A 22,456-nucleotide genomic window follows, 5' to 3' on the forward strand; every position below is an offset into this window, starting at 1 on the left:
AAATAATAACATGCCCACAATGGTCTCAATATCATACCTAGCGATAATGGGCACCGGTACTTAAAGCTTTATTGGCAATCTTAGCTAAAGCAGCATCTGTCTGTAGTGATAACTTCAGTGATCGTTTAATTGACATCGTTGCGTTAATAAGCTATTCATTTACAACGACTCACCAAAGGTAGCCGTTAACCCTGGTCCAGTTAATATAAGTATTGGCAATACTCATTTATACCTTAAATATCTTCTGATGTTTTATTCACTAAGATGATCACCTTTTAACGAAATTACAAGTTCATGATAAATATTAAATAATTTATTCTTTGATTACCTTTTAACGTATATTCACACAAACTGTCTTGCAATCAAACATGTTAAGCAAGTATATACAAACAACGACATAGCAACCAACAAGACAATAATATATATTTCTTATATTAAAACATTCTTCTTCTATTATTTTAATTAACGTTATAATATGTATAGTGCTTGTGTAAAAGCACTTTCTGCCCGAAAGATAAACAATTATGAATCATACAATTATGAATCGATACAAAGTATCTCGTTATATAAAATGTCGCTCGATAAAGGGACTAAATATAAAAGTTACATGGAAGCATGACTTTTACATTTAAGAACCACTGGTCCGTTTATAATAATAACATGATAATAGTTGTGTTCTTTACATTTTGATCGCCCTTCGTATATATAACTTCGTTCAGTTACCTCATATAAATACATTTATAATAAAACTTTCATTCCACTATTATTTATCTTTTATCATTAAAAAGTCGTCGCTTACTAATACAATTAACGAAGGATGCTAATCAAAAGCATAAGAGATAATTACATTCTAAAACATGAATTACAATGATCAATAGTTTCATGCATTATTAAAAACGGTCATGTTAAAAATGGTTAATCTTTCCAGAGCGAATTATATAATAATTACGTTAGATGACATTTTAAAGTATGTATCATATCAATAAGGTGTCAGGATACAAAAGAATCTTATCCGAGTATCATATAAGGTGACGCATGGGTACAGTCGTCGGATAATTAGCTTAATAGAATGAGCCTCATACTGAATATAATCTTTTGACAATAAAGTTCCAACACAAATCAATATAATATAAATAACCTTTGTTTTTAAAATCACTTGGAAATTAATATTCGTTAATGAGAATTAAAGAAAATTAAATTAAGTAAAAATCAAAAATAAAATGTAACCTATGCTCGGGCGAACGAAAAGAAGAAAATAAATTTATTTTCACACAAACAGAAGTCTTAGTTTCCTTCATTCTTATTTATTTGAGCACGAATGTCAGGTGCAACTAACTTTTTTACCAGCTGCATAAATTTTTCTCTTGTATGCTGGGTAGGCCTCCAAACTTTCAACTCATCTATATTACGAAGTCCAATTGATATGTAAAAGGTTGTTTTCATTATTGATATTAACACATAAATTCGAAGATAAATGTTCATAAGAATCAATAGCTGATATGGGTTTAACCCCTACCACATCAGCTGCAGTTAGTTTAAATTCGTACTCGTATATGGTTCCAATAAAGTACATTGTATTGCACAATCATGATTACGTTCCGCATTATTATTTTGTACAGGAATTGCGTCATTGTTTTGATTCTGATATGAAGTGCCATCTCTTGAACTACAGTTACGTCTATCAATATGGTTTACAGTATTTCCAGAATTTCGCCATACATTTCGTCTGTTTTGGAACCTACTTCGGTTAAATGGTCTGACATAATTATTATCACAATTAGTTAGGTTAGGTGGATTTACATCATATCTTTGCCTATTCTGATTATTTAAATTTACTCTATTCAGGTTATGTTCCGTATTGTTTACATTACGGATATTTACATTCCGGACAGGTACTGACCTAAGGTTATCTGAATTATTTCTAATTTTACCTACTCCAGTTTGATTATTCTGTGCCTGGTATTGACTTTCGTAATATTGAACAAGCATTAGCAGATGATTGAAACTTATACACTGTGTAGAAAGCAGAATTTGTTGCAATTTAAAAGGTAGTAGATTTCGGACAGATGCAATCACTCTGGATTCAGATTGTAGTGGATTTACAACTTTTAATTCATTGTAAGTGCTCACAACAAAATCAACAATAGATTTGTGTAGGCGAGGATGAAAAGGTCGGTTTCTAATCATAGCGTCTCTGTTAGCAAGTAAAAAGTCGTTCTCATAATTTGCGATCAACGCTGCTTTGAATTCCTCATATGTTTTGACGTGTTCCCGTACTGCTTTAAACCATAAAGAACACGGTGGGAGTAATAAATGAGGGATTAGTTTAATATATTGAGATTTATCTATACACATTATACTGCATTCATCCTGAAATTTTTCCAGGAAAGAAGTAGCATTTTCATTGCAGCTGCTACCACTAAACTTACTCATAGCTCGTATTTCGCTCATTTTTACACTTAACTTTATATTTCTTTCACCATTTCGTGTTAAATGGAGATTTCTACCTACTGTGTTATGCGTGATTCCACCATCTCTTTTCCGCGTGTTATGCGTGGTTCCACCATCTCTTTTCCGCCCATCTATATTCCTTTGTTGAATTCTTTCCAAAATAATATCCTCATCGGATGGGTTACTTGAAGAAGAAGTAACACAAGGTCCATGTCGATCTGCTTCGGGTGGATGCGAGGGCATCTCTTGTGAATGAGGGAACTCCAAACGATCAGTAACAACGTCGTTGTTATATGCATTATCTTTAATCTGTAACGTCCTAATTTCCTCCTGTATGGTAGATATCAATTGTGTATTTGCACGTATTTGGTTAGAATTATCTGTCACCTGAACCTTTTGCTGACGAACAGAAGATTCTATTACTTCAAAATCCTTTTTTACAATATTAACTTCTTGGATTACATGATTGTAGTTATCCTTGCAATCTTCAGATAATCTTTTTAGCTTCTCATCAAATTGTAGCGTGATGTCTCTCACAGCTTGGGTTACAGATTGATCTATTTGATCTAATCGTCTACTCAATTCTTCATACTGTCTACTAGATTCTTCAGATTTTTGCTGTACCGTTTGTTTTAATTCTTCAGACATTTGAGCTAAATTTTGTTCCTGTCGCTGTAATGCGATTAGAATTCTGTCCTCTAGTGTCGACATTCCAGGTGTAATGGGAGCTATATCCTGCTCATTGTTAACACCGTCAACAGTTTCATTCTCTACTGTCCCACCAATCATGACTTTTCTTATGATTACTCTGCCACTTCTAAGAATGGTTGAGTTAGTATTCATGAACCTTCTTATTATGGTAAATTCGCCCTTACTTTAAACTACGGGATATGAATTTACAAAAATCCCGGGTGAGGTAAACCAAAAATTTTACAACGACTCACCAAAGGTAGCCGTTAACCCTGGTCCAGTTAATATAAGTATTGGCAATACTCATTTATACCTTAAATATCTTCTGATGTTTTATTCACTAAGATGATCACCTTTTAACGAAATTACAAGTTCATGATAAATATTAAATAATTTATTCTTTGATTACCTTTTAACGTATATTCACACAAACTGTCTTGCAATCAAACATGTTAAGCAAGTATATACAAACAACGACATAGCAACCAACAAGACAATAATATATATTTCTTATATTAAAACATTCTTCTTCTATTATTTTAATTAACGTTATAATATGTATAGTGCTTGTGTAAAAGCACTTTCTGCCCGAAAGATAAACAATTATGAATCATACAATTATGAATCGATACAAAGTATCTCGTTATACATTTAGGAAATGTGTGTATCACTTGTATAGATAGTTATAATCTTCGTCGACAGGGAACAGTCTATTTCAGAGGTACCTTAGGGTTCTTACCAGAGTTTCGCAAAACTGAAAAGTCAATATTGTTTTGTAATAAATATTATGTAATTTGTTCCTAAAGTACGAAAAACTTATTTTAGAAATATTATCACAAAAAAGTGTTTTAATCATAAGTAAAACTAAATAATTTTAAAGGGGATTCTAAATGTTTGTCTGTTAAACTGTTATATTACTAGAATCATTAGATATTAACATTTGTTTGTACACCCATGCAATATATATAGACCCTATATGAGAAAAAACACTCCATCTTGCTATCTTAAATACGTTTAATTTATTACCAGTTGCATCATAAAAAATTTACAAATTGTATTGGCCAACAATTCATACATACATCATGAACAATATTTGTTTATCAAACTATAAGATAAACAATAATAATAATAATTTTATTTCTAGGTTTTTATATTCAACGGTGTATCGTTACCTTCAAATGATATAAAAGTAACATTTCTACAGGGAGGCCCTTCAAACATTGAATATCACATAATGCTTCATGAAGATTTTGCTGATTACCATGTTAAGGATTTGGTTCCTATAAGCATAAGGAAATGTAGATTTCTAGATGAAACGCACGGATTATGGGCTTTCAAATATTACTTCAAATATGCCTGTATCATCCAATGCTACGTTGCAAGAAAACTTGAGTTATGTAATTGCACGGATATTAAGGCTGGATTTTCTCAAGGTATATATTAAAGAAACAAAATATTTTTGAATATACAGCAGGTTAGTCAACATTTGTGGAAACTAAGTGGAACGTCCGCCAAGGGCGCTAGAATTACAGACACTAAGCACGGCAGATAAACCAGAAACCAGTGTCATGGATAATTCTCTAGCAGGAAGTAAAGTGCTCCGACTGTAAAATTCTTTAAAAAGTGACCTCATTCTGTGAGTGGCACATCACCGCTCTATTCGACATTGGACACAGCAACAGTGCAATTGTGAAACAGTGTTCGTCCAAGAGTTTCACCATTTCCAAGAAGGATATTGCCAATGTATTCAAACACAACAAAAACTGCACATCCAGGGTAGCGGGGGTGCACACAGGGGCAAAAAATAACCCCCCTCCCAAACATACAACGTGTGTTTTTCGACAAGTGCAGAACGTGGTGACCCAAGATAATCCGCCGTAACAAAGAGACATTGCAAGAAGTATTGGAAGATTAAATTAAATTGTGCAGAGGATAATGAACCTGCATTACGCCTGCAAGTGAACCATAAGTCACGTGTTCACACACTCACATCCGTGAACGCAGACTCCATTGCAAACAGCTCTAAGAACGGTATTTAGAGGGTGACAAATGGAAACATGTATTCACCTTAGGCAAGGCATGGGACTCTTTGTCAAATTCCAAGCGGGTTTGAGTCATTTACTATCATCCCAAGGATACCAAAGGCAATGCCAATTGGGTCCTACGTGCCACAATCGTTTCACCGGGGCTTCATGGTAGTTGCAGGTTTTATCCATAAAGGGAAACGAAATGAGAAAATTAACGCAGGATACTATTAACAACACGTTCTGGAGCCATTATACCGGTAGCATATTGGATCGTTGTATGATATTGAAGTGTCAAATGTCTTCTTTTATCAGGATAAAGCAGCCAGCCCACGGCTCGAACAACTGTGACATACATGGCCCGCAAAGCGAGTGAAACTGGTATCAATGCTATTCCATAACCAGACTTCCCTGTGAAGTCTCGCGACGCTGCACCAATGGGCTTTTGAGCTTTAATGTATTTGAAGCGAGCGCTTTCCTTATGTCGCCCACGCACATTGACTTGCTTCTGAAAAGTTTGCAAGGAGGAGTGGTCCAAGCTTGACCAGATTTCTCCGAACGGAAACCCACTCGATTGATAACTTTGCTGTCGAGCTAGAGTTTATAGTCAGGGTCTTCATATCAAGCACAACCGCCGGTGGAAATACGGTTCTATCCCCTAATTTAGGGGACACATAATCGTTTCCATAAATGTGGACTAACCTCTTGTGTTCGTGTCTATTGTAATATTGCTCTTTGATAGAGTGAAATATTAATAAAAAAATATGAATTATTTTCTATCCAATTTACATCACAGAAGAGCTACACTTTTAACCTTGCTATTTATTAGCCTCATAATCAAGCTGAAATATTTCTATAATACAATTTCTCTAAACACTTGTAATAATGATCTCTTAGTATGGACTAAATATTAATAATGGATTTTCCCATATATGTCTAATGTTTTATCTCCATATTATAACTGAAAATTTATGAAATTGTTGCATACATAAGTCAAATATTTCATGTTAACATGATTATAATTAAGAGCTTAATTAATGTAGTTCACAAGAGATATACTAAATACAAATATAATTACTCATCATGCAGTAAATATTTTTAAGAAATAGCAAAACCATTACTCTACGATTGGGATTAAAAGATCCAGACTGCCAGAGGATACTATGCTTAACTAGGGATAGGATAATGATTTTTAGGGAAAGGAAAATAGGATTAAATTGACTTACATAGGAACAAGCAATAATTACACTAAGTAACAATAAACTTCCACTGGACAGAAGATATACTAAACTTATAGTTTTAACATACCCATTTACCTACACATATTCATGTCTACATTAAAAGAGAAACTGTCGAAACTTTAGAGCTAGGTGGCGCAATTTCAGAAAACGTAAAGAACCGATCTTGGGAATTATAATATAATACAACACACACTCGGATATGTAAAAGGATATCAACTAACTTAAGAAATGTTGCTAAACTACATCGAATAGCATAAGCAAATTTAAATGTAATCAATATAAAGAAAATAAACCTAACACAAATCTCCCTTGTAAAAGGAATTCTCGATAGTTAATCTTAGCACGTAAAAGGAATTGCGAAATAAGACAAACACACTATCCCTATGTGAGCAAGAAGAAATAGACACAATTGAAGAAGAATTCAATCATTGTCACATTTCACAATAGAGAAGAATAAACAAATGGTAATAAGCATTAAGGCACCTCCGTTCTGTCAACATTATATAGAATGGTATTTTACACGCTAGTAGAAAACTGACCCCACACGAAGACACAATTGTTGGAGATTTCATTTGAAAATCGTAGAACAGTTGATAAAATTTAATCTTTAAATAAATGCTTAGCAATAAATAAGACACTAAAACTCCTTTTCAATTATCGATTGATTTTACAAAGGAATTAAAATATTTCTATATTTTGAGTTTCTTTGAATTATGACAGTCTGCTAGCACAATTATGAAAAAAATAAATTTAGATTTGCCTTTAAGCACAAGTATTTTTTTTCACAAACTTTAATTAGGGATACACTATATTCAAAATTGGCCAAAACCAATCATACCCCACCTATAAGGGACAATTGCAAAAACGACAGCTATTAATGTATCTTTTATATATTTGCTAAGTGAATAAATAAGAAATCATACCTGGAGAGTGCCAAGTTTACTGAGGTCCCATTTGATGGCCTTTGGCACCCCTATCCCTAGTTTGAGATACAAAGAAATGTTCGTGTTAATCAGTTTATTGGGAATGAACATCCTTGTCGCCTTAAAACAAGCAAAACAAACAAACAACAATGAAAAATTGTGTGTATGTGAATGTATCGCGAAGAAAGAAATGTTGAAAGCCAGGAGAGTCTGTTGGGACTTTTCTTGGTGGGCACACGACACATTGTAATCAATGGATTTCAATATAGGCCTTACAAAACTTACGTTAAAGACAGAAGTTATGAAGTTGTTCTGCCTCCATTTAAAACCAAAAAAATCACAATCGTCCACTTCAGAAGCAATGGTAATAGGTCTGGTACAAGAATTAGTTGGGCAGTTAAAGATACCATTAAATGTTGAAAGGAAATTATCGTCTGTTGAAGGTAATATTTAACAATGAAATGATATCGGCATATAAATAGAATTACGAGTTCTCTACATAATAAATTCTCCAAACGTATGATACCAGATGAAAACCACTCCACAATGTCCGCAATCATAAAATCCACGATAATTTCAGGAAACAAGAATATCTTTGCAGTCTTTGTTGAACAGATGAAATTGAGAACAAATAAACCCGTTTATATTTATTTCTTCACATGATCTTGAGGATTTACCTCGAATGATCGAAAAAGATTTTAAACGATTGTTTTGTGGATCCTTTCAATATAAACAGGGAATATGTTATTTGGCTGAAACTTTTGGATGAAAGAGGTAATATTAGCATGCAATATGTTAAAGCTAATGACAATATATTGAAAGCAACAGTGCATTCTGGACGAACGCAAAGCAAGATGTAGAAATGTTTCATCGAATACCAAATACGGAATTTTACAAAAGTGATGTGAGGTATTGCTGCGACTGTGCAAATGACTTCTGAACAGTTGGCTCTTGGTACCATTCTGCAGCCATTCTTTATTATCATAGTTATAGAAGATATTTTTCGAGAATCCCAAACCAACAAAAATATTAAGCAAAATATTAGATCATGACAGTATTTGTGTGGTCATAAATGTAAACAGTGACGAGAACTGAAGTACACTATAATGTTCCTTTCATTCTTATTTGTTTTACACATTGAAATACTTGTACTTCATACATGTAACTTACTTTCCGTTTGCATTATATTTTCTTCGATTTCTTGGCTGAAATGTAGATTTTATTTAACTGTTAAATTTTTTAACTACTCCACGACTTGTGGAATGCAAGAAGACATTTCTGAAATACATAATAGCACCTTCTGACAGAATAGTGACTTTATTATCCCTCTCCACACTTCCAGGACCTACGAAATACACTACAATACAGAAGTTGAAATACATTATGTTCTTGATGGGTATTCTTTTTTCTTCTGAGGTTATTTCACTTAGATTAGTCGTTGTGTAGGTATAGGTAACATCCATTGTTTGCATATCAACACTCACATTGACAATACAGGCATCCTCGAATGGCAATTTTAACCTCATGCTCATGTTCAGACAGATACACCGTATAGATTCATTCGAAATAAACACCAGTATCAACAGTTTCAATTCGTCCCAAAATAGGGATGGGGATGCATCAGACCATCACAATGGGACTCACTGAGTTTGACATTTTTCAGGTATGATATCTGATTCATTTACATAGCAAATCATGTAAACGTTACTTCAGCAGCTGTTTTTAAATTGGACTTTTATTGGAGGGATGTGGCTGTTTTTTGTCAATTTTTACTATGGTGTACACGTGATACAAGTGTGGAAAAAATATATGAGATTCAAGGGTTAAAGCAACATCTAACCTTTATTTTCTTCGTGATTGTGCTCGCAGGCTACCATAGGTCAAAAGGACCTCAAAATATTTAATCGATTTTATTTACATTAGAAAACAATGGGGGGGGGCTTTGGATTTTTCAAAGAAAGCCCTTGTATACAATTATACGTACACTCAAGCTTGAACAAAATAGCTCAAGTCATTCTTGAGAAATAATTTAATCCTACTTTTCAGATTTTGCGCCATTTCTCATGAACCCATTAGAGTTGAGGTTAAAAACGTGTGGAATTAATATCTTTGGAGTACCTTCACACCACTTGTCATCTGCAGATTCTTCTAAGGCAATTTCATTATACTTATCCACCCACGATCTTTTCTCACGAACTTCACAAAGATATGATTTTTGTGAGGAAAATATGCATCTATTATTTGGTTATTAACTTTGTTTTCGGTATGGTAAAGGAAAGATCAAATATACCATTCATGCCTTTGATCTGAATGTTATTCACATTGTTATGACGTGTGGTAATCACATAAATCTGACAAGTTATGGTATTAAAGCAATACACATAAATTCAGAGGTATTTTAAAGGCAGCCAAACACGTTGTTTCAGAATTAAATGCAGCAAAACAAAATGGAAGAAAGTTCACCTGCATCGTAGTACTGCTTATTATAGATTCATCAAAATGTTAGAGAATATCTTCGTCAAAGTGGATACTTTAAAATATCAATTACCAATATTAACCCGTCATATCAATATGAGAATTAATTGTGTTTTATGATTCGGAAACATGATAGCCCTCTCTGAGGAAGAAAGGCAGACCGAAAGTTTTTAACAATAAATTCTTGAGACAAATACTTGTACCCAATAGGAATAGAAATGGAAGATGTTGGGACTTTATAACGAGAGACGGGAATATTTACACCGTTTACCAAACATTTGTAGGGACTTCAAGGCTAGCAGGAAGCCGTGGACAGACAGTGGAAGAAGTTCATAATGCAAGGAAATAGGAGCACTTCCAAAATTTTCACCTGTAATGGAATCGGAAAATGATAATTAGCAGACCTCCCCTGAAAAGCAAATCTAAACACAAGTTAAAACTTGAAGCACTCAAAAATGACTGCAGGCTCTTCTCTCGGTTGTTCATATCTTGTCACAAAAGAGGAGAGTGATTTGGATGAGTTCTACAGCCATGAAAACCAACCCACACAATCATAATTTAAGAATTGGTATAAACTCAGCTCTAGTAAGCTGCAATGTACTAAAGCATATTGTTTCAGTTGTCTTGCTCTTGTAGATGCTGTGTTCCTAGACGGATCACCGGTTGAACGCATGCTGAATCCTTCCACGACGTTTTCCAAACATTTTCGACGAATATGTAGATATTGTGTTCCTAATCCACACAAACACCCAATAAACTAACGGGAATCGTGTAGATATACTTTTTGGTGTGTACAGAAAAAGAGATTAAAAGCTACAGTAAGATATAACAAAAGAAAAGGTGTCAAAAGAAACGTAGGACCAAATACTTAATTACCAAGGAACTGGAAAAATTTTCTAGAAAAATTTTGAAGATATAAATAAAACAGAACTCTTCGAGTATATGGATGAACTAGTTATAAATATGCAAATATATGAAGCCCATATAATGAATGAAAAACACGGATTTCTTTGAGCTTCAGAGTGTTGCCGTAAGTAAATTATCTCGTTGATCTCACTAGGAAGCAAATATACGTCTGTTTCATCATGTTTAGATGCTGTTCTGAAGGGTAGCGAAAAGTAGCTATAAGTATCCATAACTACATATAGACACATTTGTAGTTGTTCTGGCTTTGGCTTTATTCCTAAAGATTAATCTTGAAGAAATGTGGATAGCTTTTGATGTTGCTTCCAATTTCAGACGCATTCTTATTCAAGATTTGGTGGTAAATTTGGATTCAATAATCTGCGATACTCTTCCAATGTTTTATGTTTTTATGTGCTCACACATCACATTTGCATTCTTTAGCAAAAGAAAAAAACAGGATAGGACACTTGCAAAGTTATACCGAAGTCTTTGAGGAGCTGGTTTAGATGCCAACAAGTGAGCAAGTGAGGGCTCCCTAGAAAAGTTAGAACACTTTGTGGTTCTCATGTATGACATGACAAGTAAGAATATTATAGTTAATGAAACAAGGTAGCAGCTCTTTTCAAACAAGTCTAGGACGCTTGAAAATATTCCACCAACACAAGTTGCACTGAAGTTAACTTGAAGCGTATTTCCTACCATGCGAATATTTGGAATCAAGCCTTAGTTCTGGATCCACATCTGCCAAGCCGTACCTATTGGGATTGGATAAATGAAGGAATGGGTTAGCAAACTCAGTAGACAACTCTCCTAAAAGTTTCAAAATCTTGTTACAAACTGTGGCACTGCTCCTGCAGAAGTGGATGTACTGGACCTGTAAATGCCGGGACAAAGCAAGGAAATGCACAGCATTAGATTTCTGTTCAGGACGCTGTGATAATTAACTTTAGAGATATTTAGCTCATATGAAAACTATGGTTGCAGTACAGGGAAATAGAATACTTTATTTCTGTTTTTCTAGTATTATTTATTACATCTAATATCACCTAATTTTGTTTTTCCTAAAGTTGTTATGTCTCTAGCGATTTCGGTGGAAATCATTGATATTGTTCATCTGCAAAACATATTTGCGGATATATGGTTGAACATTGCAGCTGGCACTTCGCGTAAGGTTTTGTGTTTGTGGAAACTCAGAATAAATAAGTCAAGAGAAACGGAGAGTATACTGAATAAGTCCTTTAAGATTGCGTTATCGGTGGGTTCTTCTGACCTTTCCTTTTTGTTATTTTTAATAAGTACATATTCCAACTGACAGATAACTGCGTACCAGTTAACTGACAGAGCACAAATAAGAATAGTATTGACTTTTGCTATTAAAATTGCATATAATACGCTATATTTTCAACTTAAGAAAGCTGAGGAAGATTCAAGATGGCGGATATTAGGATGGCGGAAGGTATTGTCATATATCCTCAAAAACCTTCTCCTACCCCAAAAACAATATATATTGCTTATTTGGTTATATTTTGCATCATTTGATATTTATTAGAAAATGTCAATACTTTTTCTACTACTATGTAGTGCGCGAATGTGAATGACCTTTCAAGGTCAACAGAGGCCAAGCACAAAATGTTTCCACATTTTAAAATAAACCTTGTGATATGTACATCATATTCTGAAAATGTCATGCTGTAGTCAAAAAGCATATAATTCTTCATATATTTCGAGTTAACCCGCCCCGTTATAAGAAGGACTTCCTGCCAACGTTTCTTACAAAACATTACGAATAATCGAATATTTAAATTTCTTAATTACTATACGTTGGTAGTAAATCTTGGATAACAAAGGTAAAATGAGTTATTGTCTTCCTGTCGTGTCGTCATAAAGCGATGATCTCCCTTGCGACGATGAACTCAATTTTACCAAAATGTCAACAGTGAAGCTTTCCCTGTATAGCAGGACTTTCAACAATAAAGATGAAATAAAATTGTAGGTAAATAAACTTGTCTAATATACCAGGGTCTATGTATCCAACATTATATTCCTTAAATGGAAGCTTCAAAGAAATCACATCCTATATTTCCTTATAATTTAAAATTCGTTATGCTTATTAGAAAACTGTTTAAAGACATATTCGTAGCTTTAACCGAAAAGTGTAGAGAAATGGAAAATAACTACTGGATTTGTGTTTTAGATTTCTTTGAAACTCATCAAAGGTGCAACATAATTGGATTAGTATGTCTGAAGAAAATGGAAGGTATGTATGTGTTATATATATATATATATATATATATATATATATATATATATATATATATATATATATATATATATATATATATAACTTTCTGTCGTTTAGTATTTCTTCTAATTAGACCTGTCGTTATTATTTACATTTTTTAGAATTGCAAACATTTCCATTTGAAAAATATTATTTTCATTAGAGATTAAATAACATATTTTGTTGCTTACATATTTTAGAATATTTTGCATTTTAAAACTGAACTATATAACCTGATCCATTTCACAAATTTACTCCAGAGAACTTATATTGGATTATTTTTTATTTGCAACATCTAATGGCTAGTAGGTTTCCTCAGAAACCTAAAATAAATTTCAGTAATTATATGTAGAATTTCAAATAGTTCTTTGTCAAGTTTAGAAATGAAAATGAAATCTTTAAGTTTTACGTCCCACGGATATGCCGGTTAGGCTAAAGGAGACGGTGAAGATGAGAAATGAATGAAATGGTGGAATGAAGAAAGTGGGAGGAAACGGGAGAACCCCGAGAAAACCCACGAGCACGATGTTTGTCCACCACAAAGTCCACACGGATCGAACCAGGGACCCCAAGCACCGGAGGTGAACGCTCTACCACTGAGCCACCGTGCCCCCTTGTCAAGTTTAGATTCGAATAGTTATATATATATATTCTGAGTGAAAAAGAAAAGTGTTTTGTTTCCTATGCAACTCTGCTAGTTTTAAATATCAACATTTGCCTTACTTTGAAAAGATATTTTAATTCTCAATTATTTGCACGACAAGGAAAATCCTTTTTTGTACTAACACTGGTATTAGTTAACGCGCCTACACCAACATTTAGTCTTACAAAACAAGAAAATATATAATTCGTAATGTTACTATCCACCAACCAGAAATTATTACGTGTTCACAAGATACGAACTATTTGAATAACATGTTAGTTTTCGCTCTTTGCGTTTTGCGCAACAAGAACAGACAGCCATATACAATTTTGGGTTATCTAAACAGTATGTATGACGTGAATAAATATCGAAAAGCATGTACTATATTAATTATTTGTATGAATATTTTCCTTGTATTGTAACAAAAGCACGGTCCGCACAATTCCATATTATTGAAGCCTTCTGTTTATATAGTATGCGGTAGAGCTCTACACTCAGTACTAATTTTCTTTCATATTAAAAGAACGATGTATTACCTAGGTCGTAAAAATATTTCAGTTCATTTTTGAGAATTAATCTTTGTCATTCTTATATCGAGTATATTACTCTTCATATTTTAGCTCAATTTATTTACACCATTTATGGAATATAGATCTAGATGCAAATAGTAGTTTTGAACTATTACACAAAACGTGCTGAGATACGTAGTGATACTAGGAGTATAACAGTGTTACTAACTAAACTTTAAGTTACGTTTTTTTTGAAAAGGCATTGTGTTAGATGACCAATTAATTTAAATTTACACGAAAGAGGAAGACATCATAAACAATTAAATACGGCCAAAATAATGTGAAGTATTATAGTGCCGTAGTGAAAAGTTGGTATTCAAATCTTTCAAAGGCTATCTATCTACAAATTTCATAAAAATTCATACTGTTTGAAACATACATTGTTCAATTCATTACAATTTTCTTTCTTCTTGTTGTACGACACTCTACTTTCTCTAATTTGCAATGCTACAGGTATATGACATGTGTGTTATCAATGTTTTCCTTATAATGTAACTTTTAAAATATGTAATACCTTGATAGAATGTCACATGAAGAAGGTCAATTTCATATTTTTTACAAAGGTAATAAATTTTGGTACCAAGATTATGTCAAAAAATGACTTCCTGACAGTAAGGGCTCGACAGAATGTGTTAGTTGTAACTTGTCCGTTAGTTAAAAGTTACAGATGAGTATCACAATAACTTCTTCACTCAAAATATACTTGCATGTTATTATTTATATAAAAATAAGATTTGGACTCATTGTGTATATACTATTTGAGAGAGGGAAGATGCCTTAACCTTCTTACGTCCCTCGGGTCTATTTTGACCCAAAGCGATTTTTGAACTTGATTATCTCGGACCCTATGTGAGCTGTGATCATCATGCTTCGTGACTTTTAGTTATTTTACCAAATATGTGTTTTGTAAAAAAATTCGATTCAAATCTCCATCCTGTTTCGTCACAGTAGAAAAACTAACACATAAGTTCCTCGGGTCCATTTAGACCCACTAGTTCAATGAATACTTAAGTGACTGAAAAATCATTATTGAATGGATTTCTGATGATAATACATTCACAAAACAATGCATTGTTATTATTATAATTATTATTATTAGTAGTAGTAGTCGTAGTAGTAGTAGTAGTAGTAATAGTAGTAGTAGTAGTAGTAGTAGTAGTAGTATTAGCATTTCCACTGTCCGAAAATAATTTAGTTTCTTCCAGTATACTGTACTAGCAAAGTTGTTTAGTTTCTTTCAGATACCTTGTATTGGCAACATTGTTTAGGTTCATTTTGGATAAGTTTTTATTCGTAGTATTGCTTGTTTCCTCGTTGTGCATTAATTATAGACCATTTTGGTGTCCAAAATGACTGCTTTGACACCAGAAGAATTCAAAACTTCCTTACTTTTTCTGACGCTGAACTGACATCTGAAACCGAGGATCAATTATCAGTACAGGATTCTTTTTCTTCGTCTTCCCTGTCTGATGAAAATTCTTCGAAAAGCTCTGATTGAAAGCTGCAAGATCTCCTTCGTGGCTAAGCGGTTGCGCCTTTGGCGTGGGACACCCGGGTTCGATTCCTGGCGGGAGCTCATGTGGTTTGGATTCCACGCTAATCAGTAGGTCCACGTCTCATATAGTCTCGCTGCTCAAAGAGACGCTAAACTAAAAGTGCAGCCCAGGAAATGTGCTAAGAAAAGTGCAGCCCAAGAAATCGTACGATCGCTCCCTGGAGAGACACAGAAGGAGTGTGTCTGTACGACGAGTAGCCCTGATGTTCTAAGGAAAAGAGGTATTGCCACACGTGAAAGGGAACAGACGAATAAAATACGATCAAATACAGTTTGTAAAACAAATTTATCTGTAAAAGACATCCCAATTAGATTTTTGAGCAATGTCAAAAACAGTAAAATGGGTGTTCACATGTTTCAAGTATCATAACAAAAAAAAAACATTTACGTGGATTTTGTTCTCAGAGGTTTTCAATAAAAGTTAACAGGAATGCATGACCTAACCTAACCAAAAGTAACCTAAATAAAACCTGCTTGTAACAGAAGTCAAAAGTATTATATATATATATATATATATATATATATATATATATATATATATATATATATATATATATATATATATGCGTGTGTGTGTGTGTGTGATGTTTTAGTGTTCTAGATGGAAGGGCATCTCTGGCATGTTAAATTTCGGTGAATAATAAAACAATTGTACAATTATTTCTAAATATTTGAGGACAACCGGAAAATATATCATGTATTTAAAAACTATAGGGGGCAGAGGACATCCCCCCAAACTGTGACGCTTGTCTAGTTGATTTGACCCATCTTTTGTTATATTTGACACAAACCAGTCACAACGCTATTGCATGTATCCTCGTCGCCATAAGTGCCTTTACATCGCAGTGACGGGTATGAGACCGCGCAGTACTCCAAGGAAGGGATGGTTGTATAAGAATTTTTGATTAATTTTGAAGAGTTTTTATTTTGACTAGGGAATTAACTTAGGTATAGGGAATAAAGACAAATATTTGAAGCATCATTGCACGAAAAGATTCGTATTCTGAGTTTTTCTATTTATTGTTTTATATGTTAAGTTAAACACCACAATATGTATCACTGATATCGCAGATCGTATTATTTTGTAAAATCGTGTCTGTAACCTATTGTCAAAACATTCATCTCAAGACATGATGTAGAGAAAAGAGAAAGAGATAAGACATCTGTAATATATGTATAATTACTCAATAAGTAATTATAAGTAAATTAGGCTCAATAAGTAATTGTAGAAATTAGTTAAAGGACACGTAAGAGAGCGAAAAGGAGGTCTATAAGTCTGAACTTTTTAGAAACGTCCTAGATAGGTGAAAATATAGTTAAAAATTGCAAAAGGTATCATTTAATTTATCTTTCTTTTCTTATATCCTAGTATACTTTTTTCTTTCACATCCAAACATCTCTATTCAGAATTACGAGATGTTTGTGAAGAGAGGTGAAGAGAGAAACATTTCCATCTCAAGAATTATATCAGAAAAAATCTTTTGACTTAGGCTAGATTCGAACTCGTAACCCTTGAATCCATAAGTCTGCGCTTTACCGATTGAACTAACAATTGCTGTTGCAAAAATTGGAAAACTAATCTCAAATATAATATATCTTTGAAATATAAACATATTCTTCCCGTGCAACGCCGGGTATTTCAATTAGTAAATAAATAATTTAAGAAACAATGAGTATATTTAATGGAAATAGACATATGTATTTTTGAATGTTGTATATGAATTGCTAATTCATACTTTATCTAGTAGAAAATGGTGCATCCATTATATATTCTGAAGCAATAGGGAGAACTATTGGAGGTGTATTTTATTTATCTACTGTTGAATTTAGTGTGGAATAATTTCAAATAATTTATTTCGAAACTATCGAGACGAGACTGAGACTGCTATTTGTCGGTTGAAAGGAGACTAATACTGTAAATAGTCTCGTATTGTCTAGTTTTGATACCAGTCCTACTTCGGGGTTTGTTCTCTAGTAACTGGTTGCGTAGTGCGCCTACAGTATATAAGACGTCGTATATTTAAATGTTTGAGAACTTACCATACCTCCACTTGACGGATCGTTCTAACTAAAACTACCAGACCGTTTAGGTAATTTTGCGTTTAAGTACAGGTCCTATCCTTATGTCAATTATTTTCTTGCAACAGAGATATAATGTTGATCGCGCATAATCCTGTATAGATAAAAGGCACTTTATAGAGTGTCGGACTCCATGGTGTAAATACAGTAGCTATTGGCTTGGTATGTTCATCACTGAACGCGTTTCCGTCATATCGTGCAATGACGTCACCTTTGACACATGCTCGGGACAGGACCACAGCAGGAGTAACGCTGTTGTTTGCTTACTCGGTGCTGTTTATTCTCTTTGGAACCTGATGTGAAATTACTGCTTTCTCCTGACTTTCAGCTATTTTTGCTATATCTAATTTAGATGTCTATTATATTAGTGGAAATTTATTCCATCATGGAAATATATTTTATTTCTTTTTAAATGTAAATAAAAAGAAGTCTATTTGGACAAGTTTACCCACAACTCTAGAGCTATTGTCTTGGGTGCGCTTTTCTTTTCTTTTCGTTTAGGGCCGCGGTGGCTCAGTGGCAGAGCTTTCACCTCTAGTGCTTGGGGCCTCGGGTTCGATCCCAGTCCCCGCCAATTGAACTTTGGGGCGGACGCACACAGTGTGCGTCGGTTTCCTCGGGGTTCTTCTATTTCCTCCCACTCTCTTCATTTCATTCATTACTCATCATCACCGTCTCCTTTAGCCTAACCGGCACAAACGTGAGACCTAAAACTTAAAGATTTCATTTCATTTCTTCAACACAAATGCAATTAAAACCTGACTCTGAGAGCGCAACAATGTTATCTTGTTCGAAGGGTCAGTGTTTTTGTGTCGAAGGTAATGTTACGCGAAGAGACAGGCTGCGCGTGGGCTTAAGTTGTCTTACGTTTGGCAACATTGCTCTTGGTCAAGTGGCCTATTGTTTATGCCTTTAGGTATTTGCCCTAAAGCCATACAGCGAGCTGTGTGCATTCTGTTACTCCCTCCCTGCCCCTCGCGGTGTTTGCGAAAACATTATTTGCTTTTCATGCATTGGGATAAGGGGTAAGACATACCTTGGGACAGGAAGGGAGTAACATACAAAATGATCGAAAGCGACAACCGATGTTAATGTAGAGTTCATAGTTTCGAGGTCGCTGAGATGATTATGCGTAAAGCTATCAGCTATTTTCTGTTAGTGGTTTCTTCATATATGTCTACCAAGTTAACGAACCTTGACTTATCCGCGTACAGTAGTTGGTTAGTTTGTCCTCGATGGCTATTTTTACTTTTTCCATGATCATCCCATACCATATAGTATTTTTTATGTTTTGAAAAAGCTTGATTTTATCAATTCGTTAAACAATAATGTTTCTTTTTTTCTAACCATGTTTCTTAGTATTATCCTCTTCATTCTAACTAATTTAAATATTTTCAATAACTCAGAATTTTGACTAACAAATGTTACAATGATCAAGATTTGTATAAGAAGAGGAACCTTCATTTCTAATCATTGTCATAAACGGAAGGGAAAACTTATAAAAAATTGAAATAACTTAGTAGACGTGGAAAATTGATAGAAATAATGAACATCAACTATTAGTTGACTTTTAGAAGTATAGTAGATATAGTTCTCAACCTAAGTAGCAGATGCACTCTTTGCTTCATGAAAATAATAAACATTTTTGAAAAATAATTACAGAAAAGTAATTTGAAGACATTTACTGAGCGAACGAAGGTTACTGGTTAGTGTTGACGCTTCGTAATTGAGAGTCTCCCGGTTCAAATTTCGATACGAGGCATCCTGACTAGTGATTTTGCAGTACCACTGGGCGAATACCAGGGTACCTTTAATACATAAGCTTTAGCAAATTTTCTTGAAATCTTGTTCTTATGTAGTTAATGTTTCAGTGTGAAATGGCATTTTGCTGCATGGAAAATATTTTAGTAAACAAAATATAGTAGATGAATGGTTAGTGCAAGGAACTCCTACTTGTATGGCTTAGTTTCAAAACCGACTGTTCTTATTGATTTTTTCTTTTAGCTACGCTCAAATTTTGCACTCCAGAAGTTCAATTTTGAATTAAATGTAGTCGCAGCTTGTTTAAACTGAAATTATTTTCAAAATTATTTGCTATTACATGTTTTTGTTTTACTTGCGATGTTTCAACTTTGATATTAGATCTTAGAACCCTAATGTAACTCATTTCCCTACGTCATATCATGATGAATGCTTTCACAACAACGATAGTCGGGCGGTAATACAGAATTTCATTGTTACTGCAGGGCCGGATCTTGAAGCCTGCGAACTACGCGTTCGCAGGAGGCGCCAGGTGAACAGGGAGCCAAATTAGAAAAATGAATTTTGTTTTAAATGTAAATATTTATTTAAAAAAATGTTATGATGAAAAATTGTCCTCATATAGCTTCAAATAAATATTGTACAGACTGAGATACAGACAAAATACATCAAAAGGACAATAAAGTCGAATCTTTGCGTGGTTGGCTGTACAACATCCTTTACAAATGAAATGGACTCTTACATCAATTGATGCCAATAATACACGCACAAGTGGTGCTAGTTTGAGGAAAATTTCCACGGTACAGGATAGACTTTTAAAGAGGGAAAAGGGATATTTTACGAATATGAGAAAAAATGAAGGTAAATTTAGCTTTCCAATAGATGTTGTATTAAGCACTATGACCGTAGAGCTAAAGACAGTGGTATAGTTTCCACAATCCCACCATATGCACAAAATACAAATATAACAGACTCTTCATTCCTTCCTCAACAATTCTTCCGACACCTTGCTAGAGAATATCATTGCCAAATATGTCTTTAAAATCCAAATGGATAAACAAACGAAAGGAATTCAAAAGCAAGTATTGTTTATGGATTGGGTGGCATTATCACAGTAGAAAGAAATGTCTCCAAGGGTGCTCCTCCATCTTGTCTTAAACAGTGTCTTCGCATAGTACTTGGTTCAATGACCTCAGTTAAGGGTTGAGAAAGATCACCGTAAATGAAATTCACATTATCAAAGTTGAAGCATGCATGGGCGCCCAAAAGGGGACGAGGGAGCCGGGCCCCACCTGGCTTACGACAAGTGTAATATATATGTATAATTTCTTAAGATTTTCTTAATACAAATAAAAATACCAAACACAAAATACCAATCAGGAAGATGACCCCTCTAAAAAATTCTTCGGGCCCCCATGGAAGCAAGTAGGTTTTTCTTGTTTATTCGCCCAGGGAGTGGAGCGAATACTAAGAAAAGACGGGCGGTACAAATGGATATTTTAAAAATCATTTCTGAGGGAAATTTTAACTTAAGTTCCTAATGGCTCAAATCGCTGTCCACTGCTTAATGCTCACTTTGTTTAATATCTATTGTGAAGAGACTAATATTTATTGACTTTCGTTGATCTCCCACAAAATCATTTATTCTTTAAGACTTATCTTCGGTGTTGTGAGATTATTCCTTTTTTTCTTTCTTTTCTTCCTAATTACATAAAGCTATCTCTTAAGTGTCGGAGAACGCTAGTTATTCGGATGTCTTAGTTTATGAAATTCATGTATGTCTGAGAATTTAGTCTACGTTTCTCTTCCGTAATTTTGTGTTTTCGTCGCAAAATCGTGGAAGTGTTTGTTTATGTTATATAATGTATTATGTCAATGTGTATTTTATGTAATAAAGCTGAGAGAGCTCCATTCCTAACTATCTGTCCATCTCTGACGTCATGAGTACATGTTGGGACGAAAGCATCTCATCTACACGTGTCTGGAGTCAGCAGGATTACCAGAAGATCTTTGTCTTTAAATACTCCCTCCATCCCGGAAACAGAGAGTCACACGGAGCCTTCGGAGTCACACGGAGCCTTCGAAGTCACACGGAACATTTGGAGTCGCTTGGAGACTTTGAAGTCGGTTATTGAGGTCTTCAGTCGCGAAGTTATCAAAAGACAGTCATCGGAGTCGGTCCGGGGAGTGCACGGCAGTCAATCGAGCACTTCGGGAGTAATTTGGAAAACAAACCGAACAGATTATAATTCGGTTTCCGACATATTGAACACCAGACGAACAACAGGAGGAAGCCCAGCAGAGTATGAAGCTACAGGTACTGTGACGTCAGATTTCTTCGTTTCTCTTCCTCACCTCTCTCCTACCCTCACTCTCTCTTTCTCCAGAAAAAGCTAAAATTCTTATTTTTATTTCTTTTAAAAACAGACGGGTGTCGTCCGGTCCCAGGACCCGTTCTACCCTTGAGAAACATCCCCAGAATCTCACTTTGACGACACAGCTTTCTTTGAAAATACTTTTCAAATTAAGCACTCAATCTTTAGTTATGGTAGTTCAAGATAAAAAAGATCTTATACCAATAACAGGAACAAGTCTACTTGCTTGTCATTGTAGCCAATCAAAGTTATGTAAGATACCTACACACACTGTGACACGATCTCGTTTAATAAACTGTGCTCACGCAGCCTTCGTTGCCAGTACAGTCAGGGAAATATTACACAACTGTGACCGTACGTGCTGTGATTCGAAAGAGACACAGATTATAGACATTGGATCGCATGAGTATGTTTTAACACACCCGTCAGAATTTCTAACTTTGAAGACTGTGTCAAAAATTCGGGAAAATGTGTAAACAATTC

This window comes from Thermobia domestica, chromosome 14, assembly GCF_964235325.1.
Source record: "Thermobia domestica chromosome 14, izTheDome1.hap1.1, whole genome shotgun sequence".
Classification (NCBI taxonomy): domain Eukaryota; kingdom Metazoa; phylum Arthropoda; class Insecta; order Zygentoma; family Lepismatidae; genus Thermobia; species Thermobia domestica.